The sequence below is a fragment of the Mustela erminea genome, chromosome 8, assembly GCF_009829155.1.
Source record: "Mustela erminea isolate mMusErm1 chromosome 8, mMusErm1.Pri, whole genome shotgun sequence".
Taxonomy (NCBI): domain Eukaryota; kingdom Metazoa; phylum Chordata; class Mammalia; order Carnivora; family Mustelidae; genus Mustela; species Mustela erminea.
Genome location: NC_045621.1, coordinates 4653312 through 4662912, shown reverse-complemented (window position 1 = coordinate 4662912; position 9601 = coordinate 4653312). Strand labels below are relative to the sequence as shown.

At 38.4% G+C, this 9601-nt stretch overlaps 1 protein-coding gene across 2 annotated transcripts in view; it reads left to right on the top strand.

Moving 5' to 3' along the window:
- The window catches only part of TMEFF2 (transmembrane protein with EGF like and two follistatin like domains 2), a 243227-nt gene that overhangs the window by 88412 nt on the left and 145214 nt on the right, over positions 1-9601 (top strand). The window lies entirely within an intron of this gene.

Genomic DNA, 9601 nt, shown 5'->3' with positions numbered 1-9601 from the left:
TTCCAGTACTTTAAGAAAATGTTTGCAGTCCTCACTCAGATCCACGCACTGGGTTCAGTGGATCAGCTGCCAGAAGACACTCTCTTAGAGGTCTTCCTCTGCTGCCCTTCAGACTGCGGAGGATGGCCATTTCCCTATAAGAAAAAAATCTTCAGGAATTACAGTTTTATTGAAAAGTCAATTTAGCTAATTTGTCCTTATTTTTCGAATTTGACTTTTATCATCCAATGGAGAGAAGAGCCTAGACTGCTTCTGCTCTAGCCAGCTGCCCTGATAAATACTTGATAAGGGAAAACAGGGTAGAACTTTGGCTCACCTTGCTTCAGACTCTCCTATCTAATCAGGAAGCATCTACAGGGAAACTCTGTTTCTTTACACTTTACCTACTGCGACTTTAGCATTTTGGGAGCAAATTATTCTAATTCTGAATGGCAAGAAAACTGTTTTAAAAACAGTAATTTTATATTGACCAAAAAATTTTAAAATTGCACATTAATAAAATTTTTAAAAAGAGATTTTTTTCACAAAGGGAGATGAGGAGTCCATTCAACTGAGATTCGGATTGAGGGTGTTTTTGCTCAGTAGACTATGACCTTACATTTCATACTAGTCACTGGATAAAAAGTCAGTTTGTTTTTATTTTTATTTTATTTTTTAATTAATATATGTATTCTTTGCTTCAGGGGTTCAGGTCTGTGCATCGTCAGTCTTACCCAGTTTGCAGCACTCACTGCCCACGTCCCCTCCTCAGTGTCCATAATCCAGCCTCTCTACCCCTACTCCCCCACTCCCACCCCCCAGCAACCCTCAGTTTATTTCCTGGGATTAAGAGTCTCTTACGGTTTGTCTCCCTCCCTGGTCCCATCTTGTTTCATTTTTTCCCTCCCTACCCCCCTGACCCCCCCGCCTCCAAATTCCTCATATCAGAGAGACCATATGTAATTGTCTTTCTCTGACTGACTTATTTCGCTCAGCATAATACCCTCTAGTTCCATCCACGTCGTTGCAAATGGCAAGATTTCTTTTTTCTTCTTTTCTTTTCTTTTTTTTTTTGATGGCTGCATAGTATTTTGTTTTGATTTGTTTTAGGGGTACAGTTGTGTGAATCAGCACTCTTACTTGACCTTGCTATTGTGGTTAAATTCAAGTGAGATACTATTATTTGGGGGGCCACTTCCCACCCTCAGGGATTATGAAATGACATTACAGGCTATTGAATGGCAAGCACAGAATCATGTGTATCTCACTCTTGTATTTGGTTAACGGAGGCACAGGTGCCTGTGACCTTTGTTCCTCTCTTGTTTCCTCTCAGCTGTTGTTTAAGCAGAGAGCGTTATTACCACTTGGATGGCGTCTAAAGGTGATCACATGTAGTGTACCTATAATCATAGTCTTACACCTTCTTCACTTCTTTAAAAGAGTTTTAGGCTAACAGGAACTCTAAATGGGAATATATTTTGTCAGAGGTTTCCATAACCCAATTAAATTTAGAAATATGAGGACCGTAAAAGAGCATGGAGGTCAAAGAGCACACAGAAGTACCATGCAGACACGAAGACCTGCAATTGTCTTACTCCTTCTGCTCCACCACAAAGACAAAAGCCAGTGCTTGGAACTGCAATGAAAATTTATTCCATTTTGGTTAGACTTAAAATGAGTGGTCCGATGCTTATTGCTCTGAGAGAAGAGTGTATGGTAGGTCAACTGAAGGTATCTGTTGTATCTTAAAATCCATTTGCAATGTTTGAGTGAATTATTATCTAAACTGACAGGTGATTGCTATCAAGCTAACAATATATTTCTGTTAGCATAGATCAAAAGGGACTATGTTAAAAAATGTGCTCTTTATAAGCTTTGGCTATAGATAAGATGATATGGTACATGACTTAGGAAATGAATAAACTGGAATTATAGCTAAATCCATGTAATTCTATTGTGAAATGCCCTTAACTTGCTGTTCTTTGCAAAGCATGCTGTGCACAGTGTGGCGAGTGTGCTTGAAATAAACAATTACAGAGAAAGGTACTAGAAAAGTTTTAAAACTTCATCTCAGTAAATACCTAAGGTGAAGTGGACATGATTTTCTTCAGTTGTTTAAAAATGTATGTGCTCCTAACTATTCCATCTGCAAAATATATTGTATACACAAATCTGATTGTTTGATTCCTATCAAATATTGTTTGTATATGTAAATAAAAAATAATAGTAAAGGTGATGCAAAAATATATTTTGTGTTTTCAGAACACTTGCAGAAGACTCAAACTTAGAGATACATCCAAATTTTAAAATGCATTTTCTTTTCATAATTTTCAAAATAATGAGAACATTTGTAGCCTGAAATTAAGTTTATAAACTTAGAAGACTAATTTGAAAGAAACCAGTCATGCAAGAAGCATTCTCTTCTATGCAGAGTGTGTATCTAATGTTTAAATGGCAGTGAATAAGCTTTGGAATAGTACTTCTTAAACCGTTAAAAGAATCACCTGTCTAATAAAGAGAGTCCCATTTCTGTTACTTTATATTAATGCTTCATCTACATTTATGTATATAAAATTTTCAAATTCAGTTGCAAATCTCTTCACATAAAAAAATTCCAACTGTCCTTGGAATAAGGCCCAATTAATATTCCATTGATTTCATTGTAAATGGATGACCAGGTCACAGCCTAAGCAGACGAGAAAGTTAAGTAACGTCAACTGCTTCCTCTTTCAAAGCAGCAGAGCACCCTTCCCAATTCTGTTTTCTGTATTCTGGGGATAACGTCTTCCAAAATCATAACATCCCTTCCTCCCATTACCTTCTTCTCCTTATGAAAACCTCTTCACGGTTTATAGGATGAGAACAGAAGACAAAGCCATGATGAATGTCCAAAGCAGCTTTTAAGTTAGTCATATGACCTCTGAATATAACTTAACCTCAAAATATGGATTATGTCAAAACTATGAAGCATATTTATCTTATAGACATTGCATTTGTTGGTTGTGGCCTCTAAATATTTAGACAGTTTATTTATTTATTTTGTGTTTAAAGTAAGTTATAAAATACTTTTATTCCCAGAGTGCAGGAAGCACTAAGCTTGAATTAGAAGCCCTAATTAAATACTCTGATAATATCTAGCTTTGCCATTAGCTTACCCCAGTACCATGATGGAAAGTCTTTCGGTCTTTGCCTCCAAAGTGAATTAGTGACAAGATTCTCTGTATCAACAAGATTCTTTATATCGTAAGGATTATATTATATATCATAAGGATCCTTTATATCATAAGGATTATTATTCTTTATTTTTGCTCTTAAAAATGTTTTCTGTATTTCTTTTTCTTCAAGAAAAGTGTCAGCTTTATTGAGTTGCCCCACAATTTAATTTTAGTATTACTGTGAACACTTTTGAAAATAAAATTAGAATAGTTTGTGAATTTTGCCATTTTAAAGCATGTGATTTTATTTTCAGAATTTATTTTCAAAATAAGAAAGATAACTGAATTTATGCCTTACTAGATTCCACGATGTTGCCTTACTAAATTCCACGATGTTGTTATTTCCGTGATGTAAATTCCATGATGTTCCTTCCTTAAGGATTTCCTTAAGAATTCTCTGCCATGTCAGACCTGTGAGATAATACACAGAAGCACCCTGACAAAACCACCTATCCAGTTGGACAGGTACATTTCTATCCATTTCTGTCCTTCATGGGGATCAGTTTTTACTTCCTCATTTATTTTTACAAAAATTTTCACTAAATATGGTGCTGAAAGGAATTGAATTATATTCCTCTTTACACTGTTATTTAAAAGTTATAGTTGATCATTCAGGGTTTTGGTTCAGTCGCAAAAGAAGCAGCAGGTTCTGGGTCTAAATAGTATAATATGTGTATTCAGTTGTATTGCCATTTATTATTTTAGCTGTAAAATACTCTTAAGCTCAAAACATGAACCTCTTTATGCCTTTGGCTCTGTCCCCTCATTCAAGTTACCTTCTAAGCTCCTGCCCTTGTAAAATCCGAGGAGAGAAGCTCTAGAGGACTTTCCCATCTACAGTGAAATATAAGTTGGCTATGGACCAATCAGAACCACATGGCAAAAAACAATAATAATTACTATTATTACATATGTGATATATATATATACACACATTTATAAAATATATATAAATATATATATACACACACACACAGACACACACACACGATGAAGGGAGACTAAGAAAACAATAGCAAACCTACCCAGGACATCACAAAGACAACGATGAGGAGGATAATTTACATTGGCAAACCATTAGTCATTATAGGGAACCATGTGCATTTGAGGAAAGTTCAACCCTGATGGTAAAATTCAACTTTTGTGACCAATTCTTACGCTTAATATAAGCATGAAAACTGCCTTAACCAAGTAAATTACCAAGTAAATTATCATGAGCTTTCAGGATATGAAAAAGCAGCATAGACTCAGTTTTGAAACAGGTAAACCAGTTAATCTGGTAAAACTCAAAGGAATATGTTGTTCATTTTTTAAGAGTGTCATTGTTTGGAAAGTCATTGGGTTTTAAGAGAAAATGCTGTATATTAATTTCTCTTGCTAGTGGGATGCTAGAACATGTATTTTCAAAAAAAATTTCTTTATCTAAAGCAAAAAAGTTACTAATAAAAATGAATATGAAACTTGGTTATTGGCACCTTAATTTCCCCCTCTCCAATATATGCATTAACTAATGCCAACTGATGTCAACACAAATTCTGAGCATGCAAGAAAAACTAATTGTTCCACATTATTTTACAGTTATTATTGATTACCATGCCCTTTGCAAGTCAAGACAGAAATAGAAAGTGTAATAATTCTCGAGGATGAATTTAACAGTTAGTAGAGGGGAGTAAGGATGTTTCCAAATACTTTCTTAATTACATATTAAAATTATAGGATATATTTAAAGGGCTTCAGCTGACTATAAGTAAAATCTGACTAAAGGGCTTCAGTTGACAATACATAAAATCTGACTAAATGTTAGAACATGATGTCTAATCAAATATATGCTAATATATATTATGAAGAGACTTCTCTTCTTAAGTTTGAATATTGTTTCTTCTTTCCATCAGAGTGACACATCCTCCTCAACCAGAAGGAGTTTAAAAGCAACATAAAAATTTAGATGTATATATTAGCCACACACACACACACACACACACACACACACAACACATACACACAGTTATTAAGAATGTTTTCCCCCTGGGAATGTTGTAGAATTTTATTTCAAATGGTGGTCATTCAAATACCACTTGAAAGGTCTTTGAGTCAGTGTCTATGGAACTTAGCCTTTTGTTGCATTAAATGGAACACGGGTGGGTGGAGAGGCTTCATTATACATCAAAATGAGAACAAAAGCAAACAAAATCACATGAAAAGCAGTATAATAGAATTCATATAATATGAAATTTTTATCTGTGTCCTGGGCTCCAACTTTACTTGACCCTCTTAGTCTCAGTAGACCTCATAAACATCAACTAGAATACAGTCTATCAACATTCCTCCTTTCCAAAATGTTGTAAAAAATAAAGTGGAGAAGTTTGGCTCAAGCCAAATTAATAGTAAGTACACTCAAAAGTAACTGCCTAGAAAAGCAAAGTTCAAGACACAGGGATGTATCATGTAGAGAATTACCATGCCCTATTGCTAATACCATGAGTCTAAAAACAGTCCAGAGGCTTAGAAAATAAGACAAAACAAAAACCTAGTCTTGGGCATATACTTGTGTCTGTAAGACCAGCCCCAACATATATGAGAACCCAGGACTTCCCTTCCCTTCCTTGTGTTTTTCTTTTCTTCTTTCCTTTATTTTTCTGTTCGTTTGTTCTGTTTATTCCTTCTAACTTTATAGCTATCAGGGCTTAAATACAATCTCAAAGTCTTCCCGCTGGGGTTTCCGCTCTGAAGTCACTGCAGTTGATCTGGGTAAGGGACCAATAAGATCTGGTTGGGCTTAGGTCAACGTGTGATGAAATGGCAAATTTTAACTGGAGATTTCTGGCGTAGGCTCTTCTTGGCTCCCACCTTGCCCTGCTAGGAAAAGAGTCAAAGGTTGAAGGCTGTTTCAGTTGAGCCCTTGAAATTCAGTGGGTCTCATATCCAAACGATTTGCTGTCCTGTTTTCTACCTGTTGAATTATGGCTTGCTCATACAGAGAGGTACACCCAGCCTCCAAAATCCGAAAAGTCAGTGTGATGCTGTTTAAGAAAAAGCAGGAGTCTTAGGAGAATCAAATGAATGCTTCTCTATGGACAGATAACTGACAATAACATAGGAACAGAATTTGAAATGGATTCTAGAAAAGAAGTTATTAAACCAGATCAAATACCCCCTGCAAAATAAGTAACTAGGACTAAAACATGGCTCTCCTCCGTCTCCTTGTTTTGATTTCATCTTTCCAGCTACTATATCCTGTACCTACTCATCCGTTTATGTAGCATCTATGTGTTCCCCGTAAAATGTGAGCTCCCTGAGAACAGGGAAGGCAGCTGCCTGAAAATGTTCCCTGGTCTGTGAATAAGGCTGGGGAAGGAAGAACAGCTCAACAGGGAGCAGCAACGTGTGTCTGCTCAAGAAAGGGTGCGGGGGCGCCTGGGTGGCTCAGTGCATTGAGCCTCTGCCTTCGGCTCAGGTCATGATCTCAAGGTCCTGGGAGGGAGCCCCAGATTCTGTCTCTCTGCTCAGCAGAGAGCCTACTTCCCGCTCCCCACCCCGCTGCCTGCCTCTCTGCTTACTTGTGATCTCTCTTTCTCTGCCGAATAAATAAATTAAATTTTAAAAGGGGGGGGGGGCAGTGGGAGAAAAATATCAAAAGAGGTTTTCCTAAGTAAACCCTTTGTTTTTGGGATTTATATCAGCTTTCTATTTCTGCTGTAACAAAGCATCCCCAACTTTGTGGCTCAAAAGCAATACATTTTTACTCGTACAGATCTTCATGATCTGATGGGGCAGAGGATAAGAAAAGCCATTTCTTACTGATGCTCTATGGATGCTCCGTCTCCTTGCCGTTCCCGACTTCGCGGCCGCCCGCCCTCCCCGGCTCCCGGCCCTGCGTCGCGCGGACTCTCCGCTCTGCTCTCGCTGTCAGCCTTGCCTTCTGCGCATTCGTTCCGCCGACCGTCTCTCCTAAGCAACCTTGTGATTACCCTGGGCCCGGCTGGGTGATCAAGAGGGTCTTCCCATCTCAAAATCCTTAACCACACCCACGAAGACCCTTTTGCTATGTAAGATGATAAGTTCGTAGGTTCTGGAGAATAGGATGTGAACTTCTTTGGGGGGCCATTACTGTATCTTTTCTGTACAAACCTCTTTCCCAGTGATCCCCAGTCAAGGACCAAAACTTTGCTCTTGGGGACACTTAAGGCCTCTCTGAAACATGGAACATTCTTTACGTGGCCATTTATTAAGTCCTCAAATTCTTTTAACCAGATCAATATCATTTATTTTCAAATACCACACATTTGATAAATGTCAACTACCATATGGTAATATAAAAAGAATATAGTATATTAGAAAATAAATATTTGGAACCCCACATATTTGAAAATAAATGATGGATATTAAGGAGAATTTCTGCATTGTAAAGCCAAACTTCATCATGATTACACTTTGTTTACCCTGATTCAATCAGAAATAGGAGACGGCACCACAGAGAATACAACAGGAATTGCCATCACCAATAAACAACTAAACAACATTCCAGGAATATTATTTTTTGTCATTGAGCTTTAATAAGACAGGAAGAGCTCAGAATTAAAGGCCCAAATCCTGTGTAAGTACCCAGACTTCAGATATTTAAGTTTCTGACAAAGAAAGAAATACATGTTTTTTGTTTGTTTAACGCATGTGTTTTTAAAACAAACCTTTAAGAGGAAATAGTCCCAATATCATGCACAATAAGTCATTCTGAAGAAGGCACAGTGCACCCCTGTTGGAGAGAGAGCAGAGTAGTGGGACACAGATACCACTGGAACTTAGACATTTTATACCCATCTATTTCTCTTTTTTTTCCCCCAGTTTTTGAATACTTGCCCATGAAGTGCACAATTCATTTCATGGTTTTTAATGAGTTGGAGATTTACATTGAAATTCAGTACTGTGATGATAACCTCCAAATTAATATTTTCCTTCAGATAAATTGCATTTGAAAAAAAATCTAATCTTATTGCCCATGAAGTCACATAATAAAACCAGAATGCCAACTATAGCACGGAAAACTCTCCCAGCAAATGTTACAGACCCAGTCCACCTTCCAAATGTTTGTTCATTGTGTTTAGCTATTAAAATAAGAGTTTAAGGGATGCCTGGGTGGCTCAGTTGGTTGGACGACTGCCTTCGGCTCAGGTCATGATCCTGGAGTCCCGGGATCGAGTCCCGCATCGGGCTCCCAGCTCCACGGGGAGTCTGCTTCTCCCTCTGACCTTCTCCTCGCTCATGCTCTCTCTCACTGTCTCTCTCTCAAGTAAATAAATAAAATCTTTAAAAAAAATAATAAATAAAATAAAATAAGAGTTTAATTGAAAATGTATGAATAAACTTACTCGATTGCAGATAAGCAAAGGAAGTCATTTTCTCTCTTTTGGAGAGCTAGTACTCTATCCTTTTCCTCTTTTACGAATTTACAAATTCAGTAGGCGCCGTGCGAGCGCGGAGATGAAGGTAGGGCAGAGGAGGAAGGTGTTGAGCGTCACTGTCACTGCTCAGTAACGACTCCACTGTCCTCACAATCTCCGTGGCTTTCCCCGCGTTCTGCTATTGCGTGACTTGCTTTGGCTGGGATCTGTAGTTCTGTCATTCAGGAGTAGGTGACTGAAAGGAGCCGTTAAACAGCCCCCAAAGCATTAAACAGCTACGCACCTGGGAATCTACCGCAAGGGCGGCGGTGAGCTGGCTGTAGAGTCCCTCAGCCTTGCGGCAGGGGTGGTGCCCCTGAGAGTAGAGTCCGGGGAGCCGGGTGTTGCCATGTCCGACGGACTGGAGGCAAAAGGCTTGTGTGTGAGACAGATGCTGCTTCCGTGCTGCGTCCGCCATCTCCCACGTGTGATTCCAGCACACTAACGGAGCATCAGAGTCCGTGGCGTGCTTAGTGACAGGAATAGAACCATGAAATTGGTAATGTCTTGCCGGTTTTAAAATGTAGATGAATAACTTCTTGTCGGAGCAATGAAGTCTTTCTTATCCTATAAAAAATCTGTGGATAACTAATGAGACTCCTGGGCCATCATACCTGTTCAATTCAATTTCTTACACTGGTTCGGCTGTTCAACTACCTGTGGCACCTACACTAGGTGACATAGACATTTTCAGAATTGAAGAAGAGACAGATGCCCACATCTCGGTTGCATCCTGGATGGAACAGGCAAATTGGGTGTTACCATTTTCAAGCTATTCCTGGTGTTTTTATGTCAATTATCAGATTTCCTTGATTATCCTTTATATAGAAAACATGTAAATCACCTTATGTCACGCATTGTGGAAGGGGGGCCTGGGGATGGCGAGATGTCAGAGAACTGCCGTTTTGACTGATTGTACTTCTGGCAACTTATTATGATAATAGATCGCTTTTTATTATATCACTGCATTTG